This window comes from Acromyrmex echinatior, chromosome 9 (assembly GCF_024713525.1).
Source record: "Acromyrmex echinatior isolate Ae372 chromosome 9, ASM2471352v2, whole genome shotgun sequence".
NCBI classification, from domain to species: domain Eukaryota; kingdom Metazoa; phylum Arthropoda; class Insecta; order Hymenoptera; family Formicidae; genus Acromyrmex; species Acromyrmex echinatior.
Genome location: NC_141860.1, coordinates 14,268,364 through 14,283,771, shown reverse-complemented (window position 1 = coordinate 14,283,771; position 15,408 = coordinate 14,268,364). Strand labels below are relative to the sequence as shown.

At 33.7% G+C, this 15,408-nt stretch overlaps 1 protein-coding gene across 3 annotated transcripts in view; it reads right to left on the bottom strand.

The window, feature by feature from the left end:
- Tmtc2 (Transmembrane O-mannosyltransferase targeting cadherins 2) overlaps positions 1 to 15,408 on the bottom strand; it is a 290,264-nt gene that overhangs the window by 33,775 nt on the left and 241,081 nt on the right. The window lies entirely within an intron of this gene.

Below are 15,408 nucleotides of genomic sequence, written 5' to 3'. Positions count from 1 at the left end.
TAACACGGTTTTTAAACGGTCAAGCTGGATCTGTGCTTAAATAATTTGATGTGAATTTATATACTACATATAGTTATTTGCGCGCCGAATTGATTTTTCAGTCTTGAAACTTAATTGAAATATAATAATAATAATATTACAAATTATTAACGGGATGTTGGAGTTGGGATCAAATTGTCGAGATATTGCAGATAGATAAAAATTTCCAAATTTGCTGAATGAAATAAAAAATTCTTTTACAGGATTAAAGTAGAAGTAAAATTGGGAGATGCTGCAGTGGACTTTATACTAAATTAAAAAAAAAAAGTTAAAAATTTACATTTTTGCAACTCGTAGAACTGTCACCTGATGTAAATGTTTCCTTAATATAAAAGTTTTATAGCTCGTATGGACAAAACGACAGTGCAGCACCTGGGATATTACGTGCACAAACAATAGTGATGAATTTACAGAACTAAGATTAAAAGCTTAAAAAAAGATTTATATCGATCTGCAAATAAAATGTAATAAATGCTGAGCGAAACTCAGAAACATTATTATGGTAAACAAAGCAGTAATTATGTCTAGCAGTAGATGCTCGAGTTTGCAAGAGATGGCGTTGCAATATGTTAGATAAAGAAAAGAATGAATTAAAGACGTCACTATTATCGACTTTTTTTTATTTGGAATTAAAAAAATTCTGTACTATCGACATCAATCAAGTTTGGCCGCGTTCAGTCCAGCATTCTTAAATTAATTAGTAATTCAATAATTTGATACTAATAGGCATAAGACACAAGCATTATGATGTAAGATCTCTTAAAAAGATCTTATATGATACTGAATAACATATTAAAATATTATATAAATAATCTTATTGCGAAAAATATTACCTCGGCTCAAAAAATATTATCTTAAAAAATTAAATTCTTCAAAAAAAAGGGAAAAATTGTTTTTCAATTTGATAGAAAAATAACTGGCTGATTAAATAATCATCAAAAAACATGTATTCGTAGCATGATCAAATGTGATTTTTGTTATTTTTGTTTCATAAATATTATCTGAAAAACCCATCTTATTTTGAAACATAATGGTTTTGACGTTAATATTTTTTATGAAATTAAGCCAGATTATTTTGATGATTGAAAAAAGATAATACTTAACATATTCGTAGTAATAATAACTTGTAGTAATAGTAACTGGAAAGTTACATTTTTATAATTGTCACTTGTGAAGCTAGAAAGCGATACGTCTAAATGTAAATATAAATTATATTCGAATATAAGAGAGAGAGAGAGAGAGAGAGAGAGAGAGAGAGAGAGAGAGAGAGAGAGAGAGAGAGAGAATTATTATATACAATTAATATTATATGCAAATATAAATTATTATATAATTTAAGCATATTCGTAGTTACATTTAAGTATATAAGTATTTCTTTTTATATATTGTATTTAAAAAAAAATGTAATTAAAAACAGAAAAAAATGTGTAAAATTTTCTAATATATCTGTAACTTTTAAACTCTAAAATTATTAAACTACTTTAAATAAAGTTTTAAGACAATAGAAAGAATAAGGAATAAGGAATTTCAACTTATTAGAAATCGGATACATCGAAATACAGTTTCTATACTAGCTGATATCGTTATTTCTTATTCTTTCTATTGTATCTGTACTTTTAAAGTCATCATTATGCAATCCAAGATAATACATTAAATTGTACATGCCAAAAATGTTAGACATATACAAGAACGAATAATGGAAAGTGGCGGATGACTGGCGCTTGAGTGGATTTTGGAGAATAGTTTCATAAGCCAAAAAGATTATGGACCAAGTCCCGTCTTGACGGAAGCTTTAGATGTGGCATTTCGTTTTCTCGACACCTTTATTTCTAACTTTAATTAAAAAAGTCCTTTCGTGGGGACTAACTTTTCTAGGCGTTGGGATTGGAATAAGCGCTTTGTCTCCCAAGTAAAATTGCCATAATCTCTTGCAGGCAAAGACGATAAGGGAGATTATGTATAGGAAAACTTTTATTTTAAAAAAAGGTATAGCTAAGTTTTTTTTACAGATTTTACTTCCAAATTTACACATTTATTTGTCAATCTTCTTATAAGAGTAAATGATGAAAATTGTTTCAATCAGAAAAATCAACATTTACATTAATTTAAAAGTATCCGAAATAATTTTATTATAATGAGACTTTTCTTATCGATCTCTACTCGACTGTTCTACAATTTTCTTACAGAAATAAAAAGCAGAGACAAATACAGTGCAAAAATAAAGAAACGCGTAATTTAACGAGAACAAGAAAGGAAATAATAACCTTCATCGCATTGTACTTTGAGACTTCGGCAAACGAGAGGAAAAGTGGCAATGAAAAATAGTGGGCCGTAAAAGCCGGACCGTAACTATAGGTTCGCATTTAGTCTACGTGAAAACTTATTACACTTGGTACGCTCGGATACCACCTGTTACCATTTATCTCCCGAGCACGCTCGCGCGTTCTTACTTCTTCCTTGTGATGAATTTCGATCTCCTCACGAATACGACCTCATCGATTTTAACGATTGTCTGTAACGCGTGGTGGATGAAAATTATTACACCGTTTAGGCAGCGCTTTTTTACAGTTTTGATTAACAAAAACTATGCCAATTATCGCGGCCAAAAGTTCAGGCGCGTCGGAATGATGATCTCCTGGTTGAGACTTGCGTTTTGTGTATTCCTTGAGAAAAACTAGTTGTTTAATAATATGATTGTATAATAATATGATGAAAACTTAAGTGATACGTTGTCTTTTTACTATTTTTTTATTATTCCAACTCAAATAATAGTACTTTCAATTCTTTTCAAAAATATTCTTATTGAAGATCTTCGTATTCCAATCCAAGTAATGGCAGCTTTAATTTTCCATCAAAAATTATACTCATCGAAAAAAACTATTGTACTAAATTAAAAATTAAATTCCAAATGCTACTGTCTTAAGCTGACCAAGTTAAATTCTATTAAATTAAACAGTAAAACCTAAGTGGTACTATCTTTATCATTTACTTAACTCTAATAATACGTATCATTTGTATAAAAAATTTGGTATCAAATGGCGCTAAGTTAAATTCTACATAATAAATAAGTGATGTGATCTTTAATTTTTATACAATGAAACCTCAGTATATATCTATATTTTTATTGAAGGATCTTTCTATTTCAATCCAAATGGTTTTAATTCTTCTTAAAAGAAATTATTATATCACAATTCATTCAAAGATATTTTCTCTTCCAATAAAATTATATTAGATCATTTAAAAAGTATCCGCGGTTTTTTGTTCAATTTTTGAATGAAAAAACCGCAGATACTTTTTAAATGACCCAATAATTAACATTAGTAATGTAAAACAACATAAATATACATACGCTTATGGTAGAGTTAAGTAATTAATTGGGTCTAATGAAAAGCGCTTCATATCTTTCCTCGCTTTTGTTTTTGCATCCCAAAATACAACCCGTCATTTTCAACATTATATTATTTAATGCCTTTAATGCTTTTATGGTCTTAACTGAATCTTTCGTGCTTATTTAATCCTCCTAAGGTTGAGGTAAAAATAATCCCACGATTCATTTATTTTACATTACACATGCTTATTACGTTTAACTTACGGTTATGTGGTCTTGGCTAACTTATTTTCAATTCGTTCACTAAATGTCTTAGCGATCGAAATCGTTTAAATAAGTGACATATCCCTCCAATTCTGGCTGGGCAATGACGAACATGATAATCACGACGACGACGACGTAACTTAAAAAGTAATCCGAACTTTGTAATATCTCCGCATGCAGGATACGTAGAAAAAAAAAATAAAAGCACTTTTATTACACAATCCGAATGGAATCTATTGAGAATACATAGAATTTGATCGGTTTTCAGCCGTTATTGAGATTTGATAACCTTGGTTCCCCCGCAACTCGCCGGCTCGTGTAAAGGAACACGGCTGGTGGCTCTCGTGCTATGAGAGATATTCGCTTATCTTAGCGCCGAGACACTGCCATGTCTCCTGATACCTGTGTGTGCTTCGTATTATTTTGAATAAGGAATAAGACAGCTGTGGATCGGCGGCGGTGTTGGGTAATCCATTTTCATCGCAGTCGCGCCGCTCCCTGGGGATACTCTATGGAATTAGAGTGCCGGCTGAGCTTCCTGTATCCCCGAATCGGGATGAATGTGTACGCGACGAAACTCGCGTGAAACTGGGCTCATGCGCACACACTCTCGAGCATGTCATGCATGTTGCGTTGGAAAGGAATCGTAAAAACAATTAGTCATATTGAAATTAGCACTTACGCACAGACGACTTTTACGTGTCGTTGACACATCACTATATCAATATCTCGCTTACGCACGTCACACATCCACATAAATTTTCGTATAACAATTACGCTTTAATTAGACGTATAACTCCAATTTTAAGAACTCTATTCTGTTTTTTTATCCAAATTATTATATTAATCTGTGGACTACTATTTCGTAAGTACAGAATGCACAGCTTTTATCTGAAGCAAATATTGTTACGACGTGACAGCTCCGGAGCGCCATATTGGACTAAGAAGTGGTAAAGATCTCAATTGCGAAGATTTTTGTCGTTCTCAGCATAGATTCCACCTCATTGCACATATTAATGCGTATGTTTTAATCCTGGAAAAAGATTTCCAAATTAATAAGAAAGAAAAAAAATGTTATATTTACAAAGATTGTATGGTTTAGTCATTAATATAGACGATTTTAGGATCCTTTAAGAGGGATAACCGATAAAATATACGCATTAATCCACGTGAGGTGATCTATGAGGTTTATACTGAGAAAAAATTTCGAAATTGAAATCTTTATCATTTCTTAGCCTAATATGACGCTCCAGAGAGCGTGACAACATTTGCTTCATATAAAAGCTATGCAATCTTACGAAATAGTAGTTCAGAGACTAATAATTTACATTGGAAAAAATAGAGTGGAATTCTTAAAATTGAACTTAAACGTCTAATTGAAACGTAAATATTATAAAAGTTAAAAATTGTGTGCGTGTGCGTGTGTGTGTGTGTGTGTGTGGGGCATGCATGAGTGAGATATTGATTTAGTGATGTGTCAATGACACGTAAATCCTCTGTGTGTAAGTGCTATTTATAATGTGACTAATTGTCTTTCAGATTCCCTTAATGCCTCGCGTTACTACGTAGATTAACACTTCAACAGCTATACATTTTAATCAATGCGGATTATGGCTAGATATCACATTGAGAAAACTTTCTAATTGAAAATAAATGTACCAAAAGATTCTAATCATATCAATCAGAATTTTGGTGATTTTAACTATGATCGAATATCATAGATGCAATCAGAAAAACTTCTGATTTTTCAATCAGAATTCCAATTAATGCAACCCGGACTTTTTTTCTAGTGCATTATCTTTTTTTTTTTCAAAGCACAATTATAATGTCACAACAAATTTTATATCGTAGTCTTCACAATTAATCTTCGAATAGATGCTTCGGAGGACTAGCTGGTTTTTGATCTGCACTTTACTGGATAATCAAAAAGTCATTTCACGTATAAATATACAGTCTTGTCATAAGTATTAACTACTCGTAGTTTATTACATTTTCTTGAAAGAGGAAGTAATAAAATCCAAAGAAAAACTAACAAAACATTACATTTATTATAAACATATTATTTTACAATAAAACTGTTCCTTAATTTATTTTTCATTAGATATGAAAAATAAATTAAGTTTGCATCAGTTTGTAGGAGTGCTTTATATTTTTGATTTTCAAAGCTGTATATAAAATGGCAATAAAAGGGCAGCAGTTCGAGTTTCAGATATTTTTATATCCTTGCGATAAAAAAGGATGTACCAGTAATCTTCGAAAACTAACGAATACTCATCGAATTTCGAATGACTCAGCCACCACCAGTCGAGTTAATATATGTATATCGTGAAACATGAAGTCAAAAATATTAGAAAACTGCTGAGAAAAAAATTGCATGAGAAAACGAAATTAAAGTAATATGAAGTTAGAGTGAAATTTCATCTCACCATTAAAAGCAAGGAATATGTTCTGAGATTATAGCTATCAGAACTTGTAATATTTTTTATCGCTATGTGCACATAAAATAGAATATAAAATTCGTAATCAATTTGAGCCATCAAGCGATACTATCATAAATTTCTATGTTGAGTCTAGCGTTTCGGAAATATCTAGTCTTTTTAGACGTAGCAGCAATCGCCACGCGTGAGATAATTATAACATAAAAAGTTCGAAGACCGTACACCTCCTCGCGAAATGGCAGCTATAAAACAGATCTCAATCTTTCACATCGAATTTGTTCTCTCTCTCTCTCTCTATCTATCTATCTCGAAGGGATATTGCGGCGCGTCGTAAAAAGAACGAAAGACAGGAAAAGAAGGCGAAATAACGCGCGCTTGCGGTGGCCTGCGTTTGGCAGTGAATTATACTGTCCGCCTTTTACGGCCCGCTCTTTCCACATAATCGTACCGACTTGAAGAAGAGAGTCAGGTGGCCCGTCGACACACCGGAAAATGTGATGGCGGATTTGGGGTGGAGAGGACTATGCCGGGTATGGCTGAGAACGGGTATGGTAGAGAACGGGCAAAGGAGGTAAGGTAAGAGGGATTGTAGACTCCCGTGGGGGGTCTACGGCGCAGGCGGAAGAAGGATGGGAGGACGGAAACTGCTGTTTCATCTCCGACTCCGCCAACTTGGCAAGACCGCCGCTCTGTTTGCTTCCTAATTACGAAAGAGAGAGAATAAGACGCGATGAGGGAGAGAAAGAGGAAGGGAAATGGCGGGAGCGCGCGCGGAGTGGTTGGACGAACTGGATTTCGGAGTGAATTCAACTCCACTGCTCTCGCAGAATTAAGATTCCATTGTGCAGCCGAGTTTTGTGTGTGCCTTGCAATTTTCTGGTTAACCTGGTCGACTTCTGCCACGGCCCGCCTTCCTCTCGCTGCATCACACGCTGCAAGGCGCCGCGTCGCGCATCGCATCGTTCTGACGAAGATCGATGGCGCACGACGCGACGCGACGCGACGCGACGCGATGCGATGCGACGCGACGCGACGCGGCGCGACGCCCCCCTTCGATTTATCGTTCGCGACACGCGAGCTGGTTTTCCGCGATAATTTGTTGCGGTCGCGCGGATATAGCGTCGTTGATCTTGCGAGACAAAAGCGCGCACATCGGCTGTCCCTGTTATTCATAGAAATCGTGATTCGATTTATGCGCCCGCACCGCGCTGGCGAGAAAAATTAATCGCAACGACGAATGTGAAAGCGAAATGTTTCAATTCGACACTACACCGCGGCACCGTCGCACGCGTATGATCGATAGGACGAGTGATTTTAACCGTTTTTCATAAGCTGTTACTAGAAGTTGTAATTTAAGCAATAGTAACAAAAGTATCATAATAATGATACTTTATTATTTGTCGCTTCATAAAACTTTGTTTCAGAAATGAATAGCAGTAACGAATAGCAGGGTATTCTGAATTTATATATTTAAAATAAAATATTCTGTTAAAGTAGAAAAATATTCACGAAATATTTTATCAAATATTTATGAAATACTTTATGTTTTCTTTAATACTCAAACTTTAATTACTCATTCAAAGAATCCAAATTTTGTTACAAATTATAATCTTAAAGTTTTACACTATCCACGTGTTGCTAACAGTACATAGATCTCACACAAATCTCAACAGGAGCAACGACGACAAAGCGTAGAGGCAAACTTTCGTGGAGTGACTCGACGAGTCCCGTTAGTTATTAAACGCGGCCGTTAAGTGCTGGCTGGCGGTGCAAGCTGTTGACCGTTGAAACGTTAGTTTCAAGATTATGGGACAATTTAGCGCGCGGCATGGCGATGTAATTTCGCACGCATCCGACTGTGACTCATAGCCGGAAGTGCTCGTTGTAGTTGCATGGAAAGAGATGTGTGTGTGTGTGTGTGAGAGAGAGAGAGAGAGAGAGAGAGGAGGGCAGAAGCGGAAAGAATATCATGTGGATCTGTCATTAGCATGTATAATATTAGGCCATTTTTTTGCGTATCATTTCGCGATTGCGATTGTTTTTCCAACAGAAAAAATTTTCTGAACGAGTTGAATATTAGCAAATAAAAATTAAATTACTACGGGGCAATGGTTGCTTTCTGAATTCCTTTCACCATCTAAAATCGCTTCGTCTGCCACAAATACCGACTTATCTACTTAAACATCTACAATATCCTGCTTTCTAGAAATATTGTGAAGTAAGATTACGTCCAAGGGAATTGCTAAGTGGTTTTGATAAATAACCACTAAATAATTACTTTAATTGTAAATAAAATCTTTATTTCATTTTCTTATAAATAATTTTCTATTTTTTATATTTGCAAAGATTCTATTAGTATATAAGTATCTAAATAAATTTTTTTAATCTAAATATTTAAATAAAATTTTTATTTGTTAAAAACTGAACACGGAACAAACACAATTTACAATTTTTATTACTCATGTATAAAAAAAATAAATTAAAAATTAATCATAAAATCTACAGAAGTGATAAATTTCAAGAAATATTTCAAATAATATTATTACATCTCATAAAGATCCACAGAATTTGATATAATCAGTTTTCTCTACCTCTCTGATTTCTTTTACATTTAAAATTTAAACACACACATGCATCGAAAATAACGCATCCATATATTCACGCGGTTCAAATCGTATGCGTGACCAGTATGTTGAAGCACGAATGGACGATTAGATGAATGGACCATTCGGCAGTGATCCGGATTGCGAGAGGAGACCGTACATCCGCAATCCTCCCCCCCCCCCATTTTCTTTCTGCCTCGGGCGATCTCGTAAATCGGTCGTAACCGTTCAGCTTTTAAAACACGTCCAGCCCGAGTAATTAGTGGCTCGATCGGTCGCCAATTTGTGGATAGAATTGCCACAAGCTGCACTCGCACCTTGCAATACGTATCTCCAATTTGACGTGTATGCCTGCGTATGCACGTGCACGTACAGAACGCATATCCAATGCGTGCACATGTGTGAGCGAGAAAGTGACCTTTATCGATTGGCGACGCTAAAGAGATCGCGAGTGTGCGAACATGTACACATACATGAGTAGATATAGTCGATTCGCGAGTGCGTGCGCATAAGAATGATATTGTTTTTCTTGGTCCAAATTAAAAAATTGTTTTAAGATAATATTATTTCAAAATTGTCTAATATCTTTATTTTCAGAATAGAGTCCCTGTTTTTATTTTGTGTAACAGTTGTTCTCGTCTCGACGATATTGTATCACAGGATTGCTTTACACAATCTGTAAATTTCAAACCGCTTCAACCGCTGCATGATATTAATTAAGTAAATGATTAAATTCGGATGAAACAATTAATTTGCGTATTTAATATAGATTATCACGACACACACGGTATGTCTAAATGAAAAGCGTCGGCCGTCGCCCATCCAGCTTTCCTGAAAATGTAATTACAATTCGCCGATTAGCGAGACGGAAAAATATGTAATTCCTGACAATTGCCATATAGCATCGGCACATCGGTATCAAATATGAAAATTAATTAATACGCTCGAATTCAATAGTTTATTCGATTCGCGTTACGTACTGATGAAACCCGCGCCAATCTCCGCCCGCCACGCCATGCCACTTGCGCTAAAAGCAATTACAAAACCAATAACAATACATACGTCCGTGGAAAATATTCAAACATATGAGTTTACCATACTGTATTTGTCCGTAATAAACCATAAGTTTGATTGATCAAAATGTTAGATCGATTTAAATTAGTTAAAAATACTTTTGACAATTGCACATGTTATTAACTTTAAATTATTAAAAAAATATATAGTTCACTCAGTTATTGTTCTTTTAATATCCTCATAATTGTACTATATGATATTATACATAATTATCTTTTTTTTCATGTTAATGTAAAGATAATAAAAGAAATGTAATGTCGCTTCTAATATAAATTATATATAATGGCACTTATTTTTTGAGATTAAATTATAATTATTATACCTGAATTTAATTATTGTAGTTATGATGTATTACCTAAGTATATATAAAATAGAGAATAAGTTACTATCATACAATATATGAGCTAATCACAGTTTCTTTTTTCTCTTTCTATTTCTCTTTTCCTCTTTTGTGATAAAATTAATTAAATCTAATTAGAGAAGATAATTATTATAATGTTAAAAAAAATTTTTACTCGTAATATGTGTGTGTGGCTAAAATAAATAAATTCTAAAATAATTGTAAAGCGGTTTAGGTTCTTTAAGTTCTTTTCATATATAGATAGCGTCCAATTAGCACGCGGTCCAATTGGACGTAAAGCCGATTCAAATTATCATCTTGATATCATCTCGAGAATGTCTCAAATGAGACAGACAACAAATGGATATACATATACAGCATGTATATGCGCATATATGTACAAACATACCTATATACTCGTGTATAAACTTTCTGTATACTGTCTTCGAGTGATCGCATCAAGGATAGAAGGGATGAGGGTGCGGTTGTGAAAGGGGTAAGGCCTTTACAGAAATTGCCGTATTCAAGGGAATCAATCGTGCTAAGTGCTCATACAACCGATCCAGCTAATTTCTCACGATTTCAAGTCCTGAGATGACACTCAACTGTGCGCGCGATACGGAAACCCTAACCGGTCCGGTAATCTCGGCCATCTTGTTTCGCCATGACACTAATAAGATCGCGTTTCTATCATGAATAATTGCCAATTATAGCTCCGGTAAGGATATATTTCATTTTAGATTTAATAGAACACGTCGCTCTAAATTTTAAATATTTCACGTCCTTTATTATATGCTATAAAATATTAATATTTGTATATTATGGAAGTATACATAAAAAATATCTACATGACTATACCATTATACAGATATTTATTTATCGACATTTGACGATAGAATTTTCGCCAAAGTCGGATCAGATATCGTGAGCGATAAGGCTGCTTTCGTGTCGAGGCAAAATTCTTGTAGCTAATGAAAATCCAGAAACGACTTTCGCAGTGAATGATCGCACCGCGAATACTACTGTATATGTATCCGTTGAAATTATCCTAAGATTTATAGACAAAGGCGCGCGTCCTGGAGGCTTTTCTAATAATACACCAACTAAAATTGCAGCCGTCCGGTTAACCTACTTGCTGAGTATTTTCGATGCACCCGCTAGCTCATATACTTCATCCGTAATGAATCGTTACGTAGCTTTCGGCTGCCGGTTGCCGTCGATTCGAGGACACGAATAGCAGCTTAGCAGAGCTGCTCCACATAACCGATGCACCTATTTGCCAACCTACCCGATAGATTACGTGGACAGCTATTGTAGGAACTTCTGATAATAACATGCGATTTATGAGCAATTTGCTCGCAAAATACGAGTGCTGCGATACGACATTTGTCGATTATCATCTATACCGAAAGACGGTCCTCTTTCGATGATCGATAAATAAGGCTCGTATTAATGAATATATACAGTCGTGGTAATAAGTATAAAGCGTCTCCAATTTATTTATTTAAAAGAGTATTGGCAAGAATAAAAGGCAAAGGAATCATGATAACTAACAAAATATTTTAAAATAAATACTATTTTTTAATAAAACTGCCACAGCGCTATTTGAAACATTCAAGATAACTTCATTTACTATTAAAAAAATTTAAAAATGTTTTTTTTTTTTTCATATTATTGCCTGCACGAAATAAATGAATGCTCACCTTTTAACTTTTTTTTTAACTGTCAAAAGTGTTTAAAAAGTATAAACTGTTACGCTAAATGTTTACGTCAATTTTTTGAGGTGCTTTATATATATATATAAAGGCCAAGGATGCATTTATTTATTATAATGCAGAATACAAATAATCTTCCAAATTAATATCTACCATATAAAAGATGTTTTACCTAATTTCTACTCAATTTGCATTTGAGGAAAATTTTATTGCTGTTCCATTATAAAATTTAATAATATCCATTGAGAGAGAAATTACGCAAGCATTTTGATTTACATAAACAAATTCAACTGTTGCATTTACTGCATTTAATATCGTCGAGTTGGAAAAATAAACTATTTCTATTATATACATATCTACAAGTGCAGTTATAATTTGTTATTTGATTTGACAAAGTTTGAAACATTATGTATCATTGTCATATTATAAAACCATTATTATTATCTTATATACACATAATTAGGAAACTTAATGCAAAGAGTAATAATGTAAATAAATGTTACAGAAACCAATGATTAATATTAGTTGAAGCGATTATTATTTCGTGATTTATATGACTTTACAACCTGATGAGGTTGGGTTTATTTTACCGTAAAATCGTTAAACCTGATTAATCAAAGTTAATCAATTATGTAAGATTTACTATTGTAAAATTAATATTACTAAACACGCACACGTTGATTAATCGATCATGGTTTAATAGAAATTCTCGCCATTATTAAATTAAAATGATTAAAAGTGATTAGTGAAAGCTAATAATTCGTTATGTAAGCTCATAATGCGGTATTGTTAAGTTAAAATCAGCAATTGTAAGTTAAATCTATTTTATGAAACCGACTGTCAGGGCGGATGTATCATTTAACATTGCGGGGAAGTGCTTTGCGCGTCCAAGGGTTAATTGTGAAAGTAAAGCAGGGATGTCTAACTACACACCTCTCCGCCTTCTGTCTACGCAATTCTTGGCCTCGTGATTCTCTCAGCACACTCGGAGAACTTGGCCGCTTTAATTGAGTCGCCCGCATTTCGCGAGCGAGCGTTTCGCACACGTGCTGTAGACAAGGAAACATTTCCGGAGGTTCACTTTCACGAGAAGTCTCACACGTGACGCGCTCGTTCGTAACAAACTACATTAACATTAATGTACATCTCTTTCTCCCTTTCTTTTCCTTCCCTTTTTGTCGTTAATTTCCTTTTTCGGAGAAACCAACTATAAATGAATGGAGATACTCTTGTGAGATTTACGAGCTCGGCCGTTTATTGGATTATATTATAGATAGCCTGTATTCTGAACTTATACCGTCGTGCGCAAACTAAGTCGCGGTTGCTCGTAAAATTTCGACGAAAAAAGGCACGCGTCATTCGTTACTCGAAAACTCCTATAAAAGTTGCGGCATATCCATCTGTTGTGTATTCTATAAATGCAATCTGTAAAATAGGAACCTTCCATCTTTTTGTATTATCCATTTCTCTCTCGTCATAGCAATCAGTGTACGAAATTGCAAAATTGCCAAATTGTTAATAATCTTTATTATAAATTAAAAAAAAAAAAGAATTAAATTAGCTCTCATCGCGTAACCCTTTGACGACTGAAGCTTTTCAATAAAGCAACTTATAGTAAAGCTTACTTTCTAAAGAAGTTTTTGAAGTCGATGAATTCAATTCTGGTTTCAGAATTCTAAAATTCAAATTCCAAAAAAATAATGATTATTGTAAAACTCGATTTTAGGAGGTTCTTGATATCTCTGAGTTTGAATGTGTAGTCTGAAAATATTGAATTTCAAAAGGATAATAACCTCTATAAAGAAGGATTTAGTATCACAAGATTTATAATCAGAATTTGAAAGTCAGTTTGAAAATTAGTACTAATTATTTACATAAATTGATGAACTTCAAGTAATGTAAAGGAAACTTAACGTTATTTTACAATTAAAACCTCCCTAAAATCAAATTTTTGGAAATTCTGTCTACTTTATTAAATCTACCTAATTTTGATTTTTTATTATTGATCTTAAATTCGAATAAAGCATTATCAAATTACACAGCCCAAATTTCAGAAAAATTGAGCGAGCAATTTATAAAATAAAAGTGATTCTAAATGTGATCCTAAAATGAGGTCGCCGTGCACAAAGAGTTAATTAGTTAACATTAAATAGAGTAGGGGCTATTAAGTAAATTCTATTCATTCTTGCGAGCGACGAAGTCCCCGAAGTATTTTGCATGACGCCGTCATCGTGAACGAATGTTAAAAGGGAAGGACTTCTTAAACATTCCTTGTGCTCTTTTGCTTCCGGCCCACCGTCGTCGGGATCGAGTTTAACTTCGCTAATATACTTTTGCGCCCCGTTGCATAGAAGCGAGATGTATCCGCGTTTCAGTAATCGGCTGAACTTCCACGACAAGCGAGTGAACTTCGAATGAATAAAGTTTGCGGGCCGAGGAAAAAGTAGACTGCGCCGCTTCTTTCCCTTTGTTTTCGCGGAGCCGTTGATTAATCGATGATAATACGTCGACTTTAGCGTCAGCTAACTTTAAGAAATAGCTCTTAAGTGGCGGCGGTGCTAGCATCATGAAACTTATCCTTCGAAAAATGTCGGATTAATTGGCATTTTGCTTGTGGCATTTTATACGAAAATAAACACGCGACAGATAAGATTTACATATCCTTATTTAAATAATTTGTATAACTCTAATAAATATGAATATAATACGTATATTAATAAATATAAGTAATAAATATACATATGTAATATTTATGTATTATACATCAATGTTCAATTTATTGTTATATATCGAGTTAACATTAGAAGTACCAACGTTCTTACTCACTAAAAGAAACAAGCGAATAAATTTTAGAATTCTATTTTTTACATAACAAATATAATATTAATCTAAAAAATAAAAATAATATTAATCGCGTTATGGTACTATTATAATTAATATTAAAATATGTTAAAAATAAACAGGCCGCGTTGTTATATCTTTTTGAGAATTATTTATTTTTAATTATTTACACACACACACACACACACACACACTTATTATTCTTCACTTTGCATAAAAATCAGCGAATTCTTTATCGGAACAATTGTGAGACACTTGAAATGTTTAATGCAAGCTATTTCGCGTTTAGGATAATTTGACTTCTAATTTATTTAATGAGATTTTGCCAGGTTTTATTCCCAGAGGCGAAATTAGCCAGCAGCCTTATAAAATTAAACATTCTAATGCATGTAGATGCAATTGCGGTCGTTTCCCTGGAGAAGTTTTAAATGTGAGCAAGCTTTTTAGTTTCCGCGTGCGATAATCGTCAAAAATTTCTAGTACAATGCCCTTTCCATTTCTACTCTCGCATACTACGTAGCATAACCGTACACGCGGTTTAATTTCTCACGATAAATTTAAGCCGTATGTTTATTTAATTGCTCCTGGCGGTTTAATTAAATTTCAACGCTCAATAAAAAGTCTCAGATAATCCTTGCACAAAAGAGGTGGACTTCCATTCATATCTTCCAGCTATTCTTATCTTTATTCATGAAAAAGAAAATAATAACTTGTGTAATCGGAATAATCGGATTTTGTTAAACATTTTAATACTAAAATTAATAAT